Consider the following 9,792-nt stretch of genomic DNA (forward strand, 5'->3'; position numbering starts at 1 on the left):
GCTGAGCGGGTACTGCGTGCTGCCAGGATTAATGGTGCAGCAGAAACCCCGCAGAAGAGCAGAAACTGGAAAAATTAGCTATGCCCAAACTCTGCTAAATGACCTGGCAAACAGTTCCTTCCCCTCCCTGTTTGTGCCTGAATACATCTTATTTGTCAGTGGAAAAAGTTTCCTCCTAATGAATTTGCCACAAAAAGGAGAAAAATAGCCATGGCCTCAACTCTGAGAGAACAGCAAATCTGATTGTGGCAATTAGGCAGGCACACAAGATGGAAAATCTGCAAGCTTCCCGGAGAGAAGGGGTTAAATTGCCATGGAAACAACCATGCATTATTTACATGGCCTAATGAATAAAACATTTAAGTAGTAGGCTAATAAATTTCAGAACACAAAGCAAAGTAAGCTATGATTTAAATATATGCCTCTGATGAATATAACTTGAGTTATAGAGCTGAAGCAGTGGGAGACCCAGCTCAGTTTTACACCCTCATCTCACTAACATGAAGGTATATCTTCTTTTTAATAAATGATTTTTCCAACGAGCACACAAATTGGCATGAAATTCTCTCCTGTCAGGCATCCCGAAGCCTTTTCTAATGGCTTTTCTTGTGCATTTCTGTTGAGGTAGGAATGCTTTTGTTTTTGTTGGTTTTTTTCCTCTCCTGCACATTATGCCAGATTTCAGAGCAGGATAACATTAGCAATCAATTTGTTAAACTGTTAGCAGAACATATGTTGGAAGGTTTCAAACAGACCCAGACTGAAAGATGTGTTGTTTATTGTGTATTGTATATATGTCTGATCCATATGGCTCAGAGCGCAGCATCCCTTTGTTCCTGCCTGCTGCGGGGCGGTGCGCTCCCGCGCTGGGCGGTGCTGGAGCCCAGCAGTGCTCTGCTGGCAGAGGGCACACGGGAAGCTCTGGGGCGGTTTCGGGGTGCTGCATGGGAGCCCTGCGTGCGGGGCAGGCAGCGGCTGCTGGCGGCGGGGGCTGAGCTGCCGCCGGGGTGCGCTCAGCAGTTCCGCGCAGGATTAGTGCTTTGGGGGAGTGGGGATGCGCCCTGGTGACGTGCAGGGGTACCCGCACCTCGGCCTTGGAGCATCTCGTTCTCACATCTCCTGCTGCTTCAATGGTCACAAGGAGCAGGGCTGATGTGTGTTATAGGGAACAGAGCACATGCGAAGGGGCTCCGTTGAATGGAGTGAGCCGATCTGGCCCAGTTTGATGCCGGAACAAACTATCGATGGTCACAAGCTGAGCACGGCATCTCGGAGCCCCGTGTCCCTGCGGCCCCTGCAGCGCCCGCTCCTGTGCAGTGGGCATTAAGGTTTCCGCTCAGGAGCGAGGGGCTCAGCCCCCACCCCCAGGCAGGTGGGACGCCTTTATTACCTGCGCCATTCTCTTACCATGGACAGGTTGAAATCTGCCGCTGCTATTTTAAGAAGGATGATATCTATCAATTCAGGTAGCAGATTGCCGGCCACGAAGATAGATGAAACAACAGCTGGTGCTGCTGAAAGAGATCAGGGCAGTGAAATAGCTGCTGCATGCTGAGCCCACACACTTCACTTGTCAACGGCCAATTTGAATGCAGGAGGCCGTGTGTCGCCCACAGCCCCGTGGCCCTGCAGCCCCACGGCCCTGTAAGAGATTATTCTTTTTTTGCACCTTTGTCTGAAAGCTTGCTGAGGAACACAGACGGACAAGTCCAGGCAAGTCCTGGTCAAAGTTCAAGAAACCCTTTGTTTAAAGAACACAGATGGACAAGTCCAGGCAAGTCCTGGTCAAAGTTGGAAAAATCCTTTGTCTGAAGATTTGCAGGCCAGGGGCCGGGAGAGAGACAAGTACCAGCTTAATGGCCGGGAAGTGGTCTTTTGTGTGGGCTCATCTCGAGGGAGATAGCCATGTCGGGGGTGCTGCGCATGGCTCCTAGCAAAGTGCCCAGGAATGCCACGTATGCAGAAGAAGAAGGATAAAAAAGGGACCTACAACCAAGAGAGGTGAGGTCTCTGACATCAGATTCCTCGTGACATGCTACCTGCTGCTGCCAGACTCTCCTGGGCCTGCTCCCTGCTTGCTGCCTGTTTCTCCTGGACTCCCTGCTTGCTGCCTAAGGACGGCCACTCTGCTGCTGCCTTCTCCTGCACTCCTGCTCCCATCTCGCCCTCGGACCATCAGAACGGCGTGCAAGGGGACGCTGCTCGATCTTTGGTGCTGACTGTCCCTGCTTCACGTCATTCTTGCTCTTTCCTCTCTTTCCTGTCACCCGCTTTCCCTTCCCCATCACCCTAATTCGTAATAATCGCTGGCTTTCCCATCCCCATCTCCCTGATTGCCTAGGATTTGTAATAAACTGGTCGGACCAACATTTGAACCGTTGTTTCTTAATGTCACGTAGAGTATACATATATCAAAGTGCCTTCCTCTCGCTCTGATAATCGAATCGAGACAGGCTCCCACCTGGCAGCTGCACAGCGTGGCACTGGGAGCCGGGCCCTGGCTGGCACTGCTGCAGTGATGAGCTGCACCGATGGACTGCTGCTGCAGGTGAAGTCCCAGGAATGTTCAGTATGGTGCAGCTCACCCCTGCTTTCGAGATCTTTCTCCCCGTTGCTGAGCAATTAGCCTCTGCTACAGCTTTGACAGACTGGGCCTCGTTGCAGGATGAGCTTGTTCCCGGAGTTAATCAGCCGACCAGCAGGCTTGCCCTCCACCATTCGGTTTCTAGTGTTTTTCTGACAGTTTTTGCATGGGAAGATCTCAGCACCTCACCATGAGCAGCCGTGGGAAGTCCCCAATCCCAGCAGAAGAGAGATGAAAGGCTAACGGACACACTGCGTACAAAAGGTTTCTTGTTTCCAGCAGAAAAGTTGGCTTTGATTTCACTCATTTTGAATTCTCTTTACTCAAAAGGCATAATTTAAGCCTGAATCATGAAATGCTTGCTGAAATTGAATCTTGAGGGGTGTGCATCTTTGCAAAAAATTCTCATTTTTAGTCTTTAAATGTGGTGTCTGCAGGGAGAAGTCTTAAACCAAATGGCATTTGTGACCAAGCAGAGAATTTTTGGAGACACCTCATCCTCAAGTCAGTGCATGCCCAAAAGCAAGTTCATTTCTAACAGCGAATTAACAGCAGAGACATGATCCTCCACCTTGATCACCGGGATTCTTGGCTCAGGGAGAATTGTTTTCTGGAGAAATCCTGGAGTTCAAAAAAGGCCTGAAGAATCATGTTGCCTACTTTAAGACAGAGATTGGGTGGGAGGAAGGAAACCAGATGAATTGTGTTGCCTAAACAATTTGTTATGAATTATCCAGTCAACTGTAAGGAAAACATATGGACTAAAACTTCAAGAAATTCCTCCAGCGGTTTAAAATCCGAGCGATGCTGATATTGATCGGGTGTATTTTATGCAGCTTGGCTAAATGATGCTGCAGTGGCAGGAAAGGGCACCTGAGAGGACTGGGATGGCAAAAAATCCAGTGTACAAACCAGAAACTGTTTGAACTGGAGCTTATGATTGGGAGTGTGCAAAGTTATTGATATTTTTTAAAGTGAAGGTCTTGTTTGGGAGATAGTTAAGAACACAACTGACGCACATTTCTAGCTCTGTTATGCCCATACCTAATTGCTGCTATGCACTATTCCTGCGAAAGTTTAATTTTTGCTGTTGAAATTGCCTTTCTCAGCTTTTTCTTCAATGGTTGAAGGAGAACACTGAACAATGAGTTGACAAAGACTGAAAAAAGATGTATTTGCATGGAAATTACAGACCTTGATGTTGAGGGCTCTCAAATTCTATAAACAAAATATACACTTATGATAGTAATGGAAAAACTATCCCCAAAAGGAAAACGTGAGAGTTTCAGAATTTCGGCAAAAACCAAAAAGAGCCATTTTCATTCCAGCAGAAGCCTTCAAAATGCTGTGTTTTATTCAGACTCTGGGAAGAACAGCTGAGCCCTCTGAATGCCCTCTGCCTCCCGAGGAGCCGAGGCTCCTCCTGCCGTGCCCCCGATGGGCTGGGACGGGGCTGTGCCCTCCCCACGAATGCCACCACCAATTAAACCACGGTGATGCAAATGCAGAGCACGGCGCAGGGAACTCTGCTGCCTGCATAATGGCCGCCATCGCCACCTGCATCCCGTCACTCTCCTCCAGGTAATTAATTGCCCTGTAAAGTGCTTTGAGATAGATACACTGTATGAAAAATGCAGTATAAAAAAGACTGATACAATAGAGCTGCTGGTATTTAAAGTGGTAAAAACCAAGACGGGAAGGCTGCTGGCAAGTATGTTCTCAGTCACTCTTCAAATGAGAAAGGTCCATTGACAGAACCTCGGGCAATCCATTACCTGCCCCCCATGGCAGCACCGTGTTTAAGGTGCCCACATATATGGGCCAGAATCATAATTTCCATATGATCTGGTTATTTATAACTACTGACAGGAGGAATTATGTGAAATAAACATAATTTATAGTTATTCCAGGAAAAGCCATCAAAACGAAAACTAATAAGGATTTCTTACAGCTAAAAAGGTGTCAATTTGTTAGAAACCAATGGGCAATGTTAATGTGCCTGACAGAATTATTAATATATTTCCAAACAACGTTGTTGTTTATGGCCAGTGCACCTCGATGGCCGACAGCGTGGCGATGCAGCGGAGGATGCTGGGAGCTCTGCTTGGCCTCCAGCTTCGTTCCTCTTTGAAATTGGCAGCTCCTGACCTTACAGCAAACACCAGGAGTGACCCCAGAGCCACGATGGGCACAGCCCGGGCTGCTTTTGTGTGAATTGATGAAACTGTCCTCTTGCTAAATCCCATTTTTATCAACCAATGTTTTATTTTGTGCAAGGATTGTCTTACAGCATATTAATTTTCATTGTAGAGCACTGAAATTACCCCTGGGACCAGTTTCTTGGTGGGACACCCCCCGGCACCACCGCCTCCAGCAAGGTGTGTGTGGAGCAGAACGGAGGGAAGGGCACGGGGCAGAGCCCTTGATTTGGAAGAAAAGTTATTCCTCATCAAACCAACGGCCACAGTGCAGCTTGACTCTGAGCTTCTCTTTTTCCATTAACTGCTTAGCAAAGGTTTTCCTCATGTTTTGCGCTACATCAAGGAGATTTTATGTTCACATCACTTCAGCAACTTCTGCATGGGCTGTTGCTGTTGTTACTGTCCACCATGGCCATAGCGCAGCGGCACCACCTGAGGAGCCGAGCGGTCTCCCGTGAGGTGCTCCCTGCAGAGCCGGCAGTGGGCACCCCAATGGGGCAGCGCGGTTTAGCAGGAGGGGCTCTGGCAGGTTCCCATTTCAGCCCCAGTTTGCGATCCGTTCCCACACTGATGGGTGTTTGCACTCGGTGCCGCCATTCAAGGTATCCCCTTGGATTGTCACATGCACAGCTCGCTTGGCTTATTTGATACCGCTCTCAGTCGGTTCAAATCTTATTTATCAAATAGACAGCATTTTGTTTCGATGGGTGATTTTTCATCTTCCATTAGTGAAGTTGTTCCCAAGGTTCCCCAGGGCTCTATATTGGCCCCGTTGTTATTTTGTGTTTATATGCTGCCACTGGGTTATATTATTCATCAGCATGGAGTAGCTTTCCATTTCTATGCAGATGATTCTCAAATTTATTTGTCTGCGGAACCCAGTGCTGTCTCAGCTGTCTCCATGCTATCAGCCTGTCTCTCTGACATCACAAGATAGATGTGGCCAAACTTTTTGCAGTTCAGTTCAGACAGTGGAGGTGACGCTGCCTCGATGCCAGCATTTCATTTCCTGGGATGATGCCTGAGCACCGCTGCAGCTCTGGGTGGTGGGATGGGGAACAGCTCCCCGCCTCTTGTTGGCACTCCCAGTTTGGGGCCTCTGTTTGCAAGCGTTGTGCAGAAGGGTTGTGTCCAGCTTACAGATCTGCTAAGGCGCCATGCGCCGTCATTCCAGCAAAATGAAATCGATGGTTTTGAAATGCATTGATGTTTCTAAGTGTTGGTAGCACTTAAAGAACACGCCTGTAGGTACAGCCCCACGTAGCGCCATGCACGCCCCTTCTGCAGCCACAGTGAATGCGGTGTTTCTGTGATGAGGGAGCAGTCAGTCCTGGCCCCTTGAGGACCAGTGCTGCTCTCTCAGAGTGAGCCCAGTTCCCTGTCCGTGGCTGTCCCAGAACTCTGGCTTCCACTGGTCAGAGTGCTGCCTGCATGGTTACACAGTTCTTCACAAGTAGGCCATTTGTTTCTATAAGGAGCAACCAACTAGATCTCACAGAGACATCAAATAAATCCATTTCATACATTATTTGTTAACTTCATCAAATAAAGTACAATTTTACAGCTTAAATGTCACTCTCCACAGCTCATTGAGTTCTTAAAAACAGCAGAGACTTGCCTGTTTGCAGAAGCGAGGATTCGGCAGGCGGCCTTCACTGGAGAGGGAGCCCGTGGGTTCTTACACCAGGAAGAATCATAAAATACACTCAGTGTGGAGAGTGCGCAATTTGACAAAGACAATTTGATTTTTCCATGGCTTTTAAAATATTCATACCGCTTTGATGGACTATAGTTTTATAAATATGGATTGCCACTAACTGGAGCAGGCAGTCTGCCCACAGATAGCGTTGAGTGAGGCTTGTTTGAAATGGAGGCCCCCAATAAACAAAATCATTATCTCTGCCTAAAAACCCTAATCCGTAATGTCTGGCTCATTTGCAGCTCAGAGGTCAGTAATTCACTTCAATTGCTTATGTCTTTGTGTCATTGGGAAGGAAAGGGATTTCGTGGTGTTACTCCTCGGACCCAGAAAGTGCCTCTGGCACTGGGAGGTGGGCATGGGGCAGCGCGTGGGCAGGGGACAGCGCAGCAGGGCAGGGACGGAGCAGGTACAGCCAAGAGCCAGGAGCAGCCCCGGGGGAGCTGGGAGGGCCAGCCCCTGTTCTGGGTGGGAAACGCAGCCAGGGCGGAGAGGGGCAGGCAGCAGAACTTCACCGCTGCACCCGTCAGAGCTACGCTGGGTCTTTCAGATAAGGAAAAGCAAAGATGCTGGTAGTAAAACAAAAAAAAAAAAAATAGAGTTGAAATCCAGGGAAAACAGTGACAAGAGTCAATATTGCTTTTGTTGGCTTCAGATCAACACCAAAGTCTGAGAACAAGGTAATGAGCATGTTGCACACAACTTCAGGCTTGTTGGAGCAACAAACCAAGAATTTGCATGTTCTTGGCAGAGAGCTTTTTCTGCACCGTGCGTGCGGCCACAGGCACGCGGGAAAGCACTCGTGACTGCGGTGCGCTGCCTGAGAGCTGCAACTGGCACAGAACGGCTCTGAGCCGCCAGCAGTAATTCAACTCGTGAAGTAGCTCCGGTTTCCAGCCCAAAAGTTTATTCAAGTTAAGAAAACACATCCTCAGATTAAAAAGAGTATCGCACCACTGTCAATTTTCAGACGTTGCCATCAGGAAAAAAAAAATTACATTTCAGGCTGACGAGCGACTAATCAAGGCAAGTGAAACGGTGCTGCAATAAATTACTCCGCAGCGAAATAAACCACACAAACAGACCGATGATAATAAATGTAAATTATTTCTCTGAAGAAATTTTCTTGGTATATGAGTAATACGAACCATCAGGAAGGAGTCTTCCTTAACATTAATTACAGAAAATGACAAGTGAGCTGATGACTGCGAAGGCTCATTATCTGAGAACATATTCACAACTTTGCAATTTGCGCGAGATGTACTCGGGCTAAATTAATCTCCCTTCTTTGCATGAGCCTCTTCTAATTTTCATGTTATTAACAGGTTTGCAGTATCACTCAGTGCTTGTCACTCTAATCAGGTTTCGGCATGTTCGCAAAAGCGAAGTGTCATTTATAAGGATAAGCCCTCATAATGGCGCTCTCTTTCATGTGGAGAATTCTACAAGGTTGCTTTTAATAAGGTCCTTTAATCATCTCCCTTTGCTCAACTTTTGGCCCCTCTGTTTTTTCACCCAGAGTCATTAAAAGACTTTGAAGTTCACTGGGGGTGCAGAACTCACGGCCCTGTGCCAGGAAGGGGTGCGGGCGGGCGGCCTGGCGGCGACGCGGTGGAGATGCGCGGTCCCTGGTGCAGCAGCAGCGCATGGCCGAGCTCCAGCACCGCGCCGGGATCCTGCAGAGCTGAGCAGGGCAGAGGCGGAGCACGACGGGAGCGTTCAGCAGAGCCCACGTCAGCGGGGCCGCGGTGCGGATGGGCTGCGTCGGGGCCGGCCTTATTCCTCCTCCTTGATTTGATAGCCACGGATGGGTGTTTACACTGAAGCTTCAATGGAAGGAGGGGGAGCACTTTATTAAATTTCTGAAATTCATTTAAGTGGGGATAGCGTAATGAATTGCCAGATCTCATGCGCACGGTGTCCCCGGAAGCAACAATAATTTAGGCGGACGTAAACCAATATGTAGATTAAAAATGTTTAAGCCAAGTGTCGTAAAATATATAAAAACATAAGGCAGAATTAACATATCAAACTTTAGCATTATAAGTAATGACGGGTCAGATATAAGGTTATGTCTGCAAAATTGCATTTCAATATAATAAATCCATTCAAACTCTGTCCGGAGACACAAATTGAATCTATAGACAAAGCAACTGCAACCCATTGAATGTTATGAAGTATTCAAGTGAAAACAATGCATTTAGAAAAGGAAATTGAGTCTACTTTAAATATACAGGTGCTCGGTAATTCTATGGAGCTTTATGCTTGTACAGATTTGTATACACTGCATACACAGCCGACTTTTGACAAAGTCCTCAAAATGATGAATTTCTGATGGAAGACTTGATATTGCAGCAGATCTGTTATGCACCGCTTATCCTGTAACACAAACCATTAATAATAATCACACTTCCCACCGTACCGAGCGCTCTCGTTAGGGTTTCAAAGCTTTTGCCACTGCACACACCCCAGGAGGCGGCAGCGCGGCGCTCAGGGGCAGGCATGTAGGGACGGGGCTGGCACCGCTCCTGGCTGCTGGGAGCTCCATCCCCCCTTCACCCTGGCCCCACAGAGCAGCTTCCCAGCTCCATTCTCCTCAGCCTAACTCGCACAAGGGCTGGAAACCCCCTGCGCAGTTCTGTGCCGCCCTCCTGCAGCCCAGGTGGAGCAGCAGTGACAACGCTAACGAGCGTGGCCGCAAGCCCCAATCTCTTATGAATATTTGATAGGAGCACAGCCCTTCTCAAGCTATGTTAGCACATTGCTGAACATTATTAGTGCTAATAATGCACTGCAAGATGGGAGCACGGGCACCGAGTTGTGGAGGCTTTGCTGCAGGCTGTGCTTGCCCTGTCACCATGGGCAGGGCGGGCGTCCGGCTGCAGGACATGGGCAGCGCTGGTACCCGGCTGTGGAACCCGGGCGTATGGGCACCGGGACCCTCCCCACCACCCCCACAGAGCAGGGGGCACCGGGCTGGGAAAAGCAATGGGCAATCCCTGCTGCGTGTGAGGGACGGCTCCGGCAAGGCCTCACGGATGGAGATTAAAAGGTGCTTTGGGGAGCTCGTGTGATGGGGAACGCAGCCTTTAATAGACATGTTCATCTTTCAGCAGTGTGTTTTGCATGTAATAATGTCAGCACACTTCTCATTCTGGCAGAAATTCCACAGATAATTGGAAAGAAGTAAAAATGAAAACATTAGAATTTGCCATGTCATATGTTAACTTTTTATTATTGTATGATGCCAATGGTCCACTGACAGATGCTGCGTTATTAACATTTGATTAAAAATCACTTCAGGTCTA

General features: G+C 48.3%; 1 long non-coding RNA gene across 3 annotated transcripts; it reads left to right on the plus strand.

The window, feature by feature from the left end:
- On the plus strand, positions 1,770-8,905 carry LOC110406942. Of its 3 annotated transcripts, none has more exons than XR_002443652.1 (4): positions 1,770-2,001; positions 3,022-4,165; positions 4,895-4,962; positions 8,004-8,905. It is a non-coding gene; the product is annotated as an uncharacterized LOC110406942 (long non-coding RNA). The 3 variants fall into 3 exon arrangements; XR_002443653.1 differs by lacking the exon at positions 8,004-8,905 and adding an exon at positions 6,371-7,997; XR_002443651.1 differs by lacking the exon at positions 8,004-8,905 and having other exon boundaries at positions 1,771-2,001; positions 4,895-6,355.

The sequence above is a fragment of the Numida meleagris genome, chromosome 16 (genome assembly GCF_002078875.1).
Source record: "Numida meleagris isolate 19003 breed g44 Domestic line chromosome 16, NumMel1.0, whole genome shotgun sequence".
Taxonomy (NCBI): Eukaryota; Metazoa; Chordata; class Aves; order Galliformes; family Numididae; genus Numida; species Numida meleagris.